Raw genomic sequence first — 14646 nt, 5'->3', positions numbered from 1 at the left:
AGGGATGGTGACTCCACCACCTCCCTGGGCAGCCTGTGCCAGTGCCTGACCACCCACTCAGTAAAGAACTTCTTCCCAACATCCAATTTAAACCTCCCCTGATGCAACTTGAGGCCATTTCCTCTTGTCCTATCATTAGTAATTTGGGAGAAGAGACCAGCTCCAAACTCAGTACAACCTCCTGTTAGGTAGTTGTACAGGGCAATAAGGTCCCCTCTCAGCCTCCTCTTCTCCAACAATGAACTTACTGCTCATTAAAAGATTTCAGGCTGATAGCTGTATCTCTGGAACAAATGACCTCAGCCTCAGGGCTTTAAGAGTAAGCTGGTGCCACCATTTCCAGCAAAACACAGTGTTTCGTTTGGGGCACAAAAAGTTCTTGGTAATAGGCAAATACAGGCTTAGATCCTCTTGCCTTCAATTCAACTTACAGGTAAATTTAAAGCTAAGCCCATGCTTAATGGTTTTGCTATGCTTCAGCAGAGTTTTACACAGACTGGAGTCTCATTTTGTAGAACTGGAGCCACAGGCTCTGTATGCTGAATCAATGGCAATAGTCATGGTGTGCAGGGTCTGACCTGTACCTCTTATATGACAAAATATCCCTAGGTATTTCTACAAAGACTTGAGAACTTCAGGGTATCACATTTTGACCACTCTTATGAATTGATTTCCCACTGTTTCTTTTTCTGAGATCTTTCCTTTTAGGGACTGAAAATATCCAGCAACAACATCTTAATAGTAGACACACAGAGTGATGAATCAGCACTTAAGAATGGTGATGAATGATGGACACTAGAAGTGTATTTTTGTATTTTCAGCTCCTATGTACATCAGATTACAGGTTATAGGCACAGTACTAATTTTTCATACACCAAGGATACAAACTGAAATGAGGGGAGGAGTAGAAAATGCAGAGTGAGTCTAGGATACTGCTTCTTCATCTCCAACATGATCAAATTCTGTATCAGAGACATAAACTCTTTATCTGCATTACACAGATAGGTATTACATTTAACCACAAGGATTAGGATGTAATTAGTTGATTTCTCAGTATCCTGATTTTAAGAAGTATTCCATACCTTCAGATTCAGGATCTCATTATGTTCCTTGTAAAGCTGTAAGCAAGCAGGGCTACAGGGTTGGACAGAGGCAGAAAAGGACCTGGGGGTACTGGTAGACAGTAGCTGAACATGAGCCAGCAGTGTGCACAGGTGGCCAAGAGAGCCAATGGCATCCTGGGCTGGATCAGGAACAGTGTGTCCAGTAGGACAAGGGAGGATATTCTGCTCCTGTACTCAGCACTGGTCAGGCCACACCTTGAGTAGTGTGTCCAGTTCTGGGTCCCTCTATTCAAGAGAGATGTTGAGATACTGGAATGTGTCCAGAGAAGGGCAATGAAGCTGGTGAGGGGCCTGGAGCACAGCCCTGTGAGGAGAGGCTGAGTGAGCTGGGGGTGTGCAGCCTGCAGCAGAGGAGGCTCAGGGCTGACCTCATTGCTGTCTACAACTCCCTGAAGGGAGGCTGTAGCCAGCTGGGGTTGGTCTCTTCTGCCAGTCAACCAGCAACAGAACAAAGGGACACAGTCTCAAGTTGTGGTAGGGGAGGTCTAGGCTGGATGTTAGGAGGAAGTTCCTGCTAGAGAGAGTGATTGGCATTGGAATGGGCTGCCCAGGGAGGTGGTGGAGTCGCTGTCCCTGGAGGTGTTGAAGCAAAGCCTGGATGAGGCACTTAGTGCCATGGTCTGGTTGAGTGGCTAGGGCTGGGTGCTAGGTTGGCCTGGATGATCTTGGAGGTCTCTTCCAACCTGGTTGATTCTATGATTCTAAGTTAGTTTTTTTTCAAATGTCCACAGTTGTTTTGTTCATTACATGAAACAGTCAAAACCCCTTTGCTAAAGGAAGAAGCAACTTCTGTTGCTGTCTCTTGATCCATGCTTTTAAAATAGTTTTATAGGTATTGCTCCTAGACTTGCAAACTTAAAGTAAAATTAATCCTTTAGCTTATCTTTGTAGTAACTCAGATTCAGGATTCTTCATTGCTTGGTTTATGTTAATGGTGGTGACTATAAATATTTGTGTCTCAGTCATTTATTCTCATAATCAAGCATTTCATGGGAGTGGTTAATAAAGTGATGATAAAAGATCATCACTATGTAGTGTTTCTTATATCTACAGAGTATATTAATCATAGAATCAGTCAGGGTTGGAAGGGACCACAAGGATCATCCACTTCCAACCCCCTTGCCATGGCCAGGGACACCCTACCCTAGATCAGGCTGCACACAGCCTCAGCCAGCCTGGCCTTAAACACCTCCAGGGATGGAACCTCAACCACCTCCCTGGGCTACCCATTCTAGGCTCTCACCATTCTCATGCTGAACAGCTTCCTCCTCACATCCAGTCTGAACCTTCCCACCTCCAGCTTTGCTCCACTCCCCCTAGTCCTGTCACTCCTTGATAGCCTAAGAAGTGAATATGATCTCATTAAATAAGCTGACCAATAGTAACATTAGGCAGAATATCTTAATGATGACATCCAACTTTCAACAAACTAAGAGATGTGTTTTGCAATGTTTAATTGAATTTTAATGTCAGATTGAATTTTAACTCTCCCAGTGGCTTCAGTGCTTGATCAAAATACTACTCCAAAATTTCCTCTTAATCATATTTTGTATTTTTATGCCTGGAAATGTAGGGGGATAACAGTTATTAGCATTGCAGGTAAAGGAGCTCACAAAATTGTTCTGCTACTCAACAGTGAGTCACATTGTATTTAATACCTCCAAATAGTTATGTGTATTTATCAGGGAAATGACAATAGGGAAAAAAAAAAACACCCAGATTTAGTTCAGATGTTGAGCTGCTGTGTAAACCAATTATCTATCCTGAGGGAAACAGCTCTGTCTACAACTACTTAGACTCTAGGGCCTATTACAAATCCTGGAGTGGGCTGTTGTTTCAGTTCTCAAGGGACTCTGCCACGTCACACTGGAAACAGTTGACAATAATTAGAAAGTCTGCTTCTGCCAGCACTGCACATATTTTTAATACCTTTCTAAGTGTTATGGAGATAATCTCCAAGGTTTTTAGGATTCCAGTCAGGCTAAGGTGAAGCATGGAAAGGACAGCTACACAATAGCCCTAAACTGGACTGTGACAGGCTAATTATTGTGGCTTCATTAGAAAACCTACTTTGTGTTTTTGTTTTGCATAGGTCACTTGGGAAATGTAATTAAAAATGCATTATTGGTATATATTTTTATTGAAGCAATTAAATTAAAAAGCAACTCCCCCCCTAAAAAAAAAATTAATTATTTGATGAGCAAATAATAATGTTGGTCAACAGGCATTTATCTAAGAAAGAGAGAATATGTTGGTTGTTCATTAGCAGTAAATGTGTGAGCTGGAAACCTGTTTGAAAAATGAGCCATGGAAGCAGCTTTTAAATACTCAGATTAAAGGATTTATAATGTCAAGTTGAACACAGAAATTATAGATAGTATTACACTGCTGTGAGTAATAGCACCTTTAATCTGACTTAGTGAAATGATTTACCACACAAGGTGGGCTTTGCACAATTAGGCAGCTGTATATCTACCATATTGAACATCTGTATCAACCATACAGAGGGGTATCAGTACACATTATGTGGGAATGTAGAAGCAGAATCAGTCGGGGTGGGAGGGACCACAAGGATCATCTAGTTCCAACCCCCCTGCCATTGGGATGGGCTGCCCCGGGAGGTGGTGGAGTCACCATCTCTGAAGGTGTTGAAGAAAAGCATGGATGAGGCACTTAGTGCCATGATCTACTGGATTGGACAGGGCTGGGTGATAGGTTGGACTGCATGATCTTGGAGGTCTCTTCACAAAGAGAGTGATTTGCCATTGGAAAGGGCTGCTCAGAGAGGCGGTGGAGTCGCCGTCTCTGAAGGTGTTGAATAAAAGCCTGGATGAGGCACTTAGTGCCATGGTCTGGTTGATTGGACAGGGCTGGGTGCTAGGTTGGACTGGATGATCTTGGAGGTCTCTTTCAACCTGGTTGATTCTATGATCCTGTGATTCTATGATTTAGTTCCAACCTCCCTGCCACAGGCAGGGACATCCTACCCTAGAGCAGGCTGTCCGCAGCCTCATCCAGCCTGGCCTTAAACACCAACATGTGAATTCTGCACACACTGCAGAAAAGCCTTTTACCAATACCTTCCTCAACCATGCAGATCTCAGGGAGTTCTCTTTTGCCACTGTTTGGATCTCCTAGCCTTGGAGTCACTGGGGTGCCCTGGAAGCATGAGGAAATTGACAGGATCACCCTATTCATAGCATAAGTTCTCTGGACGGCAGTGTGTGGATATTCTCCCTGGAAGTGTTCAAGAAAAGACTGGATGAGGCACTCAGTGCCATGGTCTAGTTGATTGGATAGTGCTGGGTGCTAGGTTGGACTGGATGAGCTTGGGAGTCTCTTCCAACCTGGTTGTTTCTGTGATTCTATATCCACTACCTGGCAAAATGTTGTGCTTACACAGACTAGCTCTATGGCACAGATGTAGTAAAGCCAACTCCTTCCAGAAATGCTTGGTTGATAGAGCACACACTTGACAGTTATTCCTCCTGAAGTACGTCCTGAGTGTATCATGTTAGATGTGCTGCTCAGATTCTCGCCGAGATGCATGCAGTAAGACAGATGGTTTTACACCAGCCTCAGTTTGCAGGCTTTAAAGTTATTAAAAGATGCACAGAGGATGTATTTGAGACTTCCAAAGACGTGTTCATTCTTCCTCACAGATAACTTTGTGGTCCCCATCAATGCTCAGCACAACACAGACAGCTCAGGGTATGTGCTTAGCAGGGAGTTCCGCAGGAGCATGACGTTTTCTATCTTTTATTCTTCATCTGATAACTTGAAAAAAGTCCCTTGGCTTTTGGTTGTCAATATTATTGCACTGGCACTGCCAAAGGACTCACAGTCCTCTAAGATCTCTCCCCTGAGATGAGGCTGTATCCTTCTGTAGAATTTCTTAGGGCTGTTTTCTTCCCAGTTTTGCCGTTCACTTAGTCTGTTACTTTACTGCCAAGTCATTCATAAGACCTCTCTGTAACACTTTATACATGGATTCAATCCTGAATAATTCTCATCATCTGTAAACTTTAAGTCACTAAACATTTTTTTTCCAGATCATTTTTGAATATATTGAATAGCAGAGCCCCAGCAGAGACCTCCAGAGGATTCTGTCAGTAATCATCCTCCTCTGTGAAAATTGAACACTTACTGTTCCCTTCTGTTCCCTTTCTTTTCACCAGTTGCTAATCCTGAGGAGTACCTTCCCTTTGGTCCATGACTAATCTTCAAGTTTTTGTTTCTCTCTGAGTCTTTGGCAAGGGATTTGGTTGAATGTCTGTTGAAAATCCAGTCACACTGTATCAATTGGCTGTTATCCATACACACATTGATGTGACCTAACAACTATGAAATATTTTGGGGCATGACTGCAGTACAAAAGTTAATCCCAACCCTCTTCCCATACAATTGCTGTTATTTTGTCACAGTTTCTGTTCATTTACCTGAAACAGAAATAAATTTCCAGGCCTATAGCAACTAGGATAATTTGCACCTTGGTGAAGGTCAATTTCACATTAGTCACATTTTGTTTCTCTGCTTTAAGGCAAAGAACTGTTACTGCTTGATTTCATACATGAGTTCTCATAGAGCTTTGGTGAATGCCATCTTATCTTGGCAGTCTCTTCTTCTTGTCCCTTTTGGTGAATGCCATCTTATCTTGGCAGTCTCTTCTTCTTGTCCCTTTTGGTGAATGCCCTCTTATCTTGGCAGTCTCTTCTTCTTGCCCCTTTTGGTGAATGCCATCTTATCTTGGCAGTCTCTTCTTCTTGTCCCTTTTGGCGAATGCCATCTTATCTTGGCAGTCTCTTCTTCTTGTCCCTTTTGGTGAATGCCATCTTATCTTGGCAGTCTCTTCTTCTTGTCCCTTTTGGTGAATGCCATCTTATCTTGGCAGTCTCTTCTTCTTGCCCCTTTTGGCGAATGCCATCTTATCTTGGCAGTCTCTTCTTCTTGCCCCTTTTGGTGAATGCCATCTTATCTTGGCAGTCTCTTCTTCTTGCCCCTTTTGGTGAATGCCATCTTATCTTGGCAGTCTCTTCTTCTTGTCCCTTTTGGCGAATGCCATCTTATCTTGGCAGTCTCTTCTTCTTGTCCCTTTTGGTGAATGCCATCTTATCTTGGCAGTCTCTTCTTCTTGCCCCTTTTGGTGAATGCCATCTTATCTTGGCAGTCTCTTCTTCTTGTCCCTTTTGGCGAATGCCATCTTATCTTGGCAGTCTCTTCTTCTTGTCCCTTTTGGCGAATGCCCTCTTATCTTGGCAGTCTCTTCTTCTTGCCCCTTTTGGCGAATGCCATCTTATCTTGGCAGTCTCTTCTTCTTGCCCCTTTTGGTGAATGCCATCTTATCTTGGCAGTCTCTTCTTCTTGTCCCTTTTGGTGAATGCCATCTTATCTTGGCAGTCTCTTCTTCTTGTCCCTTTTGGTGAATGCCATCTTATCTTGGCAGTCTCTTCTTCTTGCCCCTTTTGGTGAATGCTATCTTATCTTGGCAGTCTCTTCTTCTTGTCCCTTTTGGTGAATGCCATCTTATCTTGGCAGTCTCTTCTTATTGCCCCTTTTGGTGAATGCTATCTTATCTTGGCAGTCTCTTCTTCTTGTCCCTTTTGGTGAATGCTATCTTATCTTGGCAGTCTCTTCTTCTTGTCCCTTTTGGTGAATGCTATCTTATCTTGGCAGTCTCTTCTTCTTGTCCCTTTTGGTGAATGCCATCTTATCTTGGCAGTCTCTTCTTCTTGCCCCTTTTGGTGAATGCCATCTTATCTTGGCAGTCTCTTCTTCTTGCCCCTTTTGGTGAATGCCATCTTATCTTGGCAGTCTCTTCTTCTTGTCCCTTTTGGTGAATGCCATCTTATCTTGGCAGTCTCTTCTTCTTGCCCCTTTTGGTGAATGCCATCTTATCTTGGCAGTCTCTTCTTCTTGTCCCTTTTGGTGAATGCCATCTTATCTTGGCAGTCTCTTCTTCTTGCCCCTTTTGGTGAATGCCATCTTATCTTGGCAGTCTCTTCTTCTTGTCCCTTTTGGCAAATGCCATCTTATCTTGGCAGTGTCTTCTTCTTGTCCCTTTTGGTGAATGCCATCTTATCTTGGCAGTCTCTTCTTCTTGCCCCTTTTGGTGAATGCTATCTTATCTTGGCAGTCTCTTCTTCTTGTCCCTTTTGGTGAATGCTATCTTATCTTGGCAGTCTCTTTTTCTTGTCCCTTTTGGTGAATGCCCTCTTATCTTGGCAGTCTCTTCTTCTTGCCCCTTTTGGTGAATGCCATCTTATCTTGGCAGTCTCTTCTTCTTGTCCCTTTTGGTGAATGCCATCTTATCTTGGCAGTCTCTTCTTCTTGTCCCTTTTGGTGAATGCCCTCTTATCTTGGCAGTCTCTTCTTCTTGCCCCTTTTGGCGAATGCCATCTTATCTTGGCAGTCTCTTCTTCTTGCCCCTTTTGGTGAATGCCATCTTATCTTGGCAGTCTCTTCTTCTTGTCCCTTTTGGCGAATGCCCTCTTATCTTGGCAGTCTCTTCTTCTTGCCCCTTTTGGCGAATGCCATCTTATCTTGGCAGTCTCTTCTTCTTGCCCCTTTTGGTGAATGCCATCTTATCTTGGCAGTCTCTTCTTTTTGCCCCTTTTGGTGAATGCCATCTTATCTTGGCAGTCTCTTCTTCTTGTCCCTTTTGGCGAATGCCATCTTATCTTGGCAGTCTCTTCTTCTTGCCCCTTTTGGTGAATGCCATCTTATCTTGGCAGTCTCTTCTTCTTGCCCCTTTTGGTGAATGCCATCTTATCTTGGCAGTCTCTTCTTCTTGTCCCTTTTGGTGAATGCTATCTTATTTTGGCAGTCTCTTCTTATTGCCCCTTTTGGTGAATGCCATCTTATCTTGGCAGTCTCTTCTTCTTGTCCCTGTCTGCTAAAATATCCTAATGTTTTGTAAGCTGTACTGATATCACAATTCCCCTCAATTCCCCACTTCCTTACCTTTCTAGACTGGCACCAGGGTAAGACTTCTGAGATGCTTTTAAAGAGAGAAAATCTAAGTTGGGTTGGGTTGAAGATTTTTATGGATTTCCCTTTGAGTTGTTTACATTATCTTGCTTTTTTTTTTTCCTTCTCTCAAACACACATTTAGATATGGTATAGTAACCATTTCTTCTTGGCCTGATAAAACTTTAAGGAGAACTTAAGGTTTATTGTGGTTTGGGGATTCAGTGTTTGAGGAGAAAACTGATTACTGCTGATCACAGGCACAGACTTTTAAATCAGCCAACTTTCTTACTGAAAAAAATTCTTCCCTATGACTCTGTTAATCTTTCTTCAGGTGTTTTGTTTGTTTGTTTTTTGTTGGAAGGGACCTCCAAGATCAGCCAGTCCAACCTAGCACCCAGCCCTAGCCAATCAACTAGACCATGGCACTAAGTGCCTCAGCCAGGCTACACTTGAACACCTCCAGGGATGGTGACTCCACCACCTCCCTGAGCAGCCCATTCCAATGCCAATCACTCTCTCTGACAACAACTTCTTCCTAACATCCAGCCGAGACCTCCCCTGGCACAACTTGAGACTGTGTCCCCTTCTTCTGTTGCTGGTTGTCTGGGAGAGGAGACCAACCCCACCTGGCTACAGCCTCCCTTCAGGGAGCTGTAGACAGCAATGAGCTCTGCCCTGAGCCTCCTCTTCTGCAGGCTGCACACCCCCAGCTCCCTCAGCCTCTCCTCACAGGGCTCTGCTCCAGGCCCCTCACCAGCTTTGTTGCCCTTCTCTGGACACATTCCAGCATCTCAACATCTCTTGAATTGAGGAGCCCAGAGCTGGACACAGCACTCAAGGTGTGGCCTGACCATTGCTGAGTACAGGGGCAGAAGAACCTCCCTTTATTGTCACGTTTTCACAGTAGAAAATTTACAGGAAAGTAAACATCTACAACACCACCACCAGCAAGACTGTTCTGTGCTTAGTGCTGTAAAAATGAACACATTATGCAGTGACCTTCAAAACAGCAAGGCCTGATCCTCCTCTGCGTGAAGCTGAGGGAATTTGCTGCTCCTTCTTCTCCTCACAATGGGATCCTGTTACAGCCGAGTGCTGAAGCATTCTCATCAATAAACAAGAAGTGACTCTTTTGTTACTGCCTTTGATTTGAAGACTTTTTCAGGAATAAGGAAGTATAGAATCAGTCAGGGTTGGAAGGGACCACAAGGATCAGCTAGTTCCAAGCCCCCTGCCATGGACAGAGACACCCTACCCTAGAGCAGGCTTGCCAGAGCCTCTAATGGTAAATTATCCTTTCTAAAAACAATCTCTTCCAGACAACTTTGTCTCTCTTTCACTCTGCATGTTGTGTATGTATGCATGGAGGTATCACTGTGCTGAAGCTAAAGATAAGTTTCTGCCCTTATTTATTTTTTGGGTGGGGGAGAAATTTCATTCCTAACCCAAGAACAGAAGTTATATCCCAATTTAAAACATGCCTAAACCTAAAAATGAATTAAACACACATAAAGTTCTGTTACTGGTCAGACCGAAACCCTAAGGATTGCATTCTGTATTCAATTACACAAGTGTATCTCTCATTGGAGACAGGACTGGAGGGCAGAATTCAGACTGAAATTGTAAACAAGAAAAATCTGATCTGAGCCTATTCTTTCCTTAATATGCACTAGAGTGTACCAAGGTATTGTTGAATATAAGGGAGTTTATCTGGGAACAAGAGCAAGAGAAAAAGATCAGTGAGTGATTTGGTAGAGATTTCCCCTGGATAAAATTGGATGTTTAGTTGCTTTGGCACAGAAGGGTTTGTTAAAGTGTGGAAATCTGTGGGTTTAGACTTCCAAACTGAGCTTAGTTTGACTTACTCCTCTTCCCTGTGTCTTCTTTCATTCACTCCTTTCTGCAGATGCTCCTCCTTTTCCACTTTGTGTTTTCCTTGGTCTTTTCTGACACCAAATCCAGACTTGCTTCTTCTATGACACTGCCAAAGAAGTTGGACAGAAATAGCAGTGATTTTTCTTATTGTAATGCACTTGTCTCAAGGCTTGAAGGTTGCTTCTGCTTTCCTCATGGAAATCATGGCACTTTTCTTTTTCTGTTTTTTTTTTTTCTCCTCTTTTTATATTTTTTCTTTTTTACTTTTTGCTTTTTTCTTTCTTTTCTTTCTTATTTTCTTTCCCTTTTTCTTTTTTCCCCCTTTTTTCCCTTTTTATTTTTTTATTTTTCTTTTTTTCATTTTTAATTTTTTTTCTTTCTTTTTTTCCCTCTTTTTTTCTTTCATCTTTTTTCTTCTTTTTTTCCTTTCTATTTCTTTTTTCTATTTTCTTTCTTTTTTTCTTTCATATTTTTTCTTTCTTTCTTTTTTCTTTTTTCTTTTTTCTTTCTATTTCTTTCTTTCTTTTTCCTTTTTTTTTCTATTTTCTTTCTTTTTTTCTATTTTCTTTTTTTTCCTTTTTTCTTTTTTTCCTGTTTGTTTTTTTCTCCTTTCTTTTCTTTTTTCTTTCTTTTTTCTCCCCTTTTTTCTTCTTTTTCCTTTTTCTTCTTCCTCCCTTCATCCTTCCCTCCCTTTCTCCCTCCCTCCCTCCCTTTCTCCCTCCCTCCCTCCCTCCCTTTCTCCCTCCCTCCCTCCCTCCCTTTCTCCCTCCCTCCCTCCCTTTCTCCCTCCCTCCCTCCCTTTCTCCCTCCCTCCCTCCCTTTCTCCCTCCCTCCCTCCCTCCCTCCCTTTCTCCCTCCCTCCCTTTCTCCCTCCCTCCCTCCCTTTCTCCCTCCCTCCCTCCCTTTCTCCCTCCCTCCCTCCCTCCCTCCCTCCCTCCCTCCCTCCCTCCCTCCCTCCCTCCCTCCCTCCCTCCCTCCCTCCCTCTCTCCCTCCCTCCCTTTCTCCCTCCCTCCCTTCCTCCCTCCCTCCCTCCCTCTCTCCCTGTGTTTTTCTTTCTCAGGTGACATCCCCCCTCTCTGCTCTAACCCAAGCTTCTCATCTCAAGGACTGCTTTTCTTTTCTGTGAAGGTCTTGCCACATTTTTGAGGACTGCAGAAATCTGTGCAGAGGTTGCACACAAAATGCAAGTGTACCTGGAAGATTTGCATTGTCACAGCACACCGAGTTGTGAGTCTGCTCTATGTTTGACTCCACAGTTTGGGAGGCTTCAGTGGTTAAATAGACACATGAGCCAGACAAATCATAGAATCAGAGAATCAGACAGGTTGGAAGAGACATCTAAGATCATCCAATCCAACCTAGCACCCAGCCCTGGCCAATCAACTAGACCATGGCACTTAGTGCCTCATCCAGGCTTTTCTTCAACACCTCCAGGGATGGCAGCTCCACCACTTCCTTGGCAGCCCATTCCAATGCCAATCACTCTCTCTGTCAAGAACTTCCTTCTAATAGCCAGCCTAGACCACCCCTGGCACAACTTGGGACTGTATCCTCTTCTTCTGTTGCTGGTTGCCAGGGTGAAGAGACCAATCCCACCTGGCTACAGCCTCCCTTCAGGTCACTGTAGAGGCATCAACTGCTTGGTGTTAGAAGGAGGGTCTGAGGCTGGAACATTATGTTTCAAAGTTACATGAGCAGCTAAAGGTAAAATTTAAACCAAAGCTCAAATCATATGGAAAACACAGCTTGAAACAAGGCTGACATTCATTTGGTTGCCACAGAGGATGCTGTACAGACAGTTGCCATTTTAGTGTATGAGTGGTCTTCCTGTCTCACAGAATGGAACCATTGTCAGCAGTAACCATCCCTTGTGGCCAGACAAAGGGCAGTGTGGGAGAGCAAACCAGTAAAAGGCAGTGCTGTAAAGGAAGGGGGCTGTGCAAAGCATCTACACCACGCTGCTACTGAAGAGTCAGTGCTTCAGGAGAAGCTCCTTGTGAGTTGTGGCATAATACATTTTTCCATCATTTGTCATCTCACCTCATGTTAACAGAGGTAGCTGATACATGCTTTAAAAATAATATTATCTGAAGCTTCATTTGAATAGGGACTTGAACACATAATCTGATTAATAAAAATGATTGCTTTGTCTGTATGCACATTTGGGCCCACAGTACAATTTAATGTTGCTGATTTTAAAAGCCAGCTTTGGTAGGACTGAGATTTTTTGCCATTGGAATGGGCTGCCCAGGGAGGTGGTGGAGTTGCTGTCCCTGGAGGTGTTGAAGCAAAGCCTGGATGAGGCACTTAGTGCCATGGTCTGGTTGATTGGCCAGGGCTGGGTGCTAGGTTGGACTGGCTGAGCTTGGAGGTCTCTTCCAACCTGATGGCTTCTATGATTCTATGAGATGTCCAATGGTCACTGCAGCCTCCCCTAATACAATCTGGGGAGACTCTGCATCATGCTTTGTTTACTTGGGCTTAGGATCCCTCACAGAAAACATCATACTCTAGGCTATCAGGGAGAGACAGGACTAGGGGGCATGGAGCAAAGCTGGAGGTGGGAAGGTTCAGACTGAACATGAGGAGGAAGTTGTTGAGCATGAGAGTGGTGAGAGCCTGGACTGGGTTGCCCAGGGAGGGGGTTCAGGCCCCATCCCTGGAGGTGTTTAAGGCCAGGCTGGATGAGGCTGTGTGCAGCCTGCTCTAGGGTAGGGTGTCCCTGCCTATGGCAAGGGGGTCAGAAATAGATGATACTTCAGATACTTCTAGTGTCTGAAGGGGACCTACAGGAAGGCTGGGGAGGGACTACTGACAAGGTCTTGTAATGATAGGACGAGGAGTAATGGGTTTAAACTGGCAGAGGGGAGATTGAAACTAGATGTTAGGAGGAAGTTCTTTCCAGTGAGGGTGGTGAGACACTGGCACAGGTTGCCCAGGGAGGCTGTGGCTGCTCCCTCCCTGGAGCTGTTTAAGGCCAGGTTGGATGAGGTCTTGAGCAACCTGCTCTAGTGGGAGGTGTCCCTGCCTACGGCAGGGGCTTGGAGCTGGATGACCCTTGAGGTCCCTTCCAACCTAGACCATTCTGTGATTCTATGAGCCTTGTGGTCCCTCCCAGCCCTGACTGATTCTATGATTCTAACTGTGACCTACTGGCCCAAATACCTTCTCTGATCTCAGCTCCTCTGATATGTCAGAAATAAATAGGGCTTTGCTAGCCATGCAGTGATCCTAATCTTTGAAATCTTTATATGTCCAGCTTCATTCTGACATTAGAGAGGCTCTAGTAACCATGCAAAAAAATGTTAGCTATTTCTAATATGTGCTAAAACTATAACAAATGTAGAAATTGATGAAATGAGGAGCAAATGATTATGGACATTGTTAGACAATGCACAGGTTCAGGGGAGATGAACTTCTCTTTTGCAAGAGTTCTAAAACTACTCTAAAAGTTTAACTGGAAGCAAACATAAGCAGACTCCAGTTGTGAGCTTCTCTTCCTGGGAATGAGTGGAAGAATTAGGGTAGGGTGTCCCTGCCCATGGCAGGGGACTTGGAACTAGATGATCTTTGTGGTCCCTTCCAACTCTGACTGATTCTATCATTCTAATTCAAATATGGGGTAAATATTAAGCTGCAAGTCAAGGGTTAATTTTTCTTCTCTTAGGGAAGCAGTAAAAGCTCTTTTTTTCCCTCCCATTCTGCAATATATGTGGCATTATATGTGGCAGCTGCAACCTATTTCTAATCCTAAATTCTGATAGTTTATTGTCATTATGGGAAAAGAAGGAATTGGTCCTTGGCCTTAGAATTCCAGGTGGCCAAGAGATTTACAAAAGCTGTGAAAAGGGTAATAATGATGCAAAGAATACAACATTTCTGGAAATATAATTTAGATTTTGGTCATCTGGGAAGAGAAATGGGTGGTTCAGGTCACCTGCTCAACTGACATTTCAGTCCTTTGGCAAGCAGAGAATTGAGCAGACAGGCTTGCCAGAGCCATGGATTAAGTTATTGCTTTGAAGTTTGGACCCTCGTATAACTTACAGGTCTAAGTATATGCTTAGTTCTCTCCAGTCCACCTCAGCTTGTAGTTTTCATTCTTGGTTATTCTATGTTGTATGATGAGATGACAGACAAGTTTGTCTTGTTTTAAGCTTTGTGCAGTTGCTGAGAGAAGTGCAGTGGATCCACAGTGGAAACTGAGCTGGAGGTGTAATCTTCAAGGTGCTGAATGAATCTGGTGCAAACTTGCTCTGATACAATAGGTAGAGGCCAGGTGCAGAAAAGAGAGAGGTGTGAACATGCAAATGGTATTTCTTACTATGTCTATTTAATTAATTTATCTTTTACACAATCTTTTGCATTTTATCTTTTCAAACTCAAAATGAATGCATATTTCAAGGCAAAATGGGAATACAACGATTACCTAGTCTGATCTGCTGCTTTTTCATATCACATAAACCAACAAACTTACCCAGATTGATTTCTGCCCCCAGTCTTACAGCTGTGTTTGAACTCAATACAGCTTTTAGAGAAATGACTGTCTTAGCATTATCTGGTGATGAAAACTCCACTGCAGCTCTGACTTGCTAGTTCACCATGCCTAATTACCCACATCATCAAAAATAAAAGCCTTATAGAATCACTGGAAGAGACCTCCAAGATCATCCAGTC

At 43.6% G+C, this 14646-nt stretch overlaps 1 long non-coding RNA gene across 1 annotated transcript in view; it reads left to right on the top strand.

The window, feature by feature from the left end:
- Positions 1-14213, top strand: part of LOC135188231 (uncharacterized) — a 67196-nt gene extending 52983 nt beyond the window's left edge. The window contains exon 5 of the long non-coding RNA XR_010307619.1: positions 14137-14213. This is a non-coding gene — a long non-coding RNA (uncharacterized LOC135188231). The remainder of the gene's footprint in view (positions 1-14136) is intronic.
- The last annotated feature ends 433 nt before the right edge of the window (positions 14214-14646 follow it).

Source organism: Pogoniulus pusillus, chromosome 2 (assembly GCF_015220805.1).
Source record: "Pogoniulus pusillus isolate bPogPus1 chromosome 2, bPogPus1.pri, whole genome shotgun sequence".
Lineage (NCBI taxonomy): Eukaryota > Metazoa > Chordata > Aves > Piciformes > Lybiidae > Pogoniulus > Pogoniulus pusillus.
Note: the sequence above shows the minus strand (reverse complement) of the source record. Positions and strands in the feature narration are given on the sequence as shown.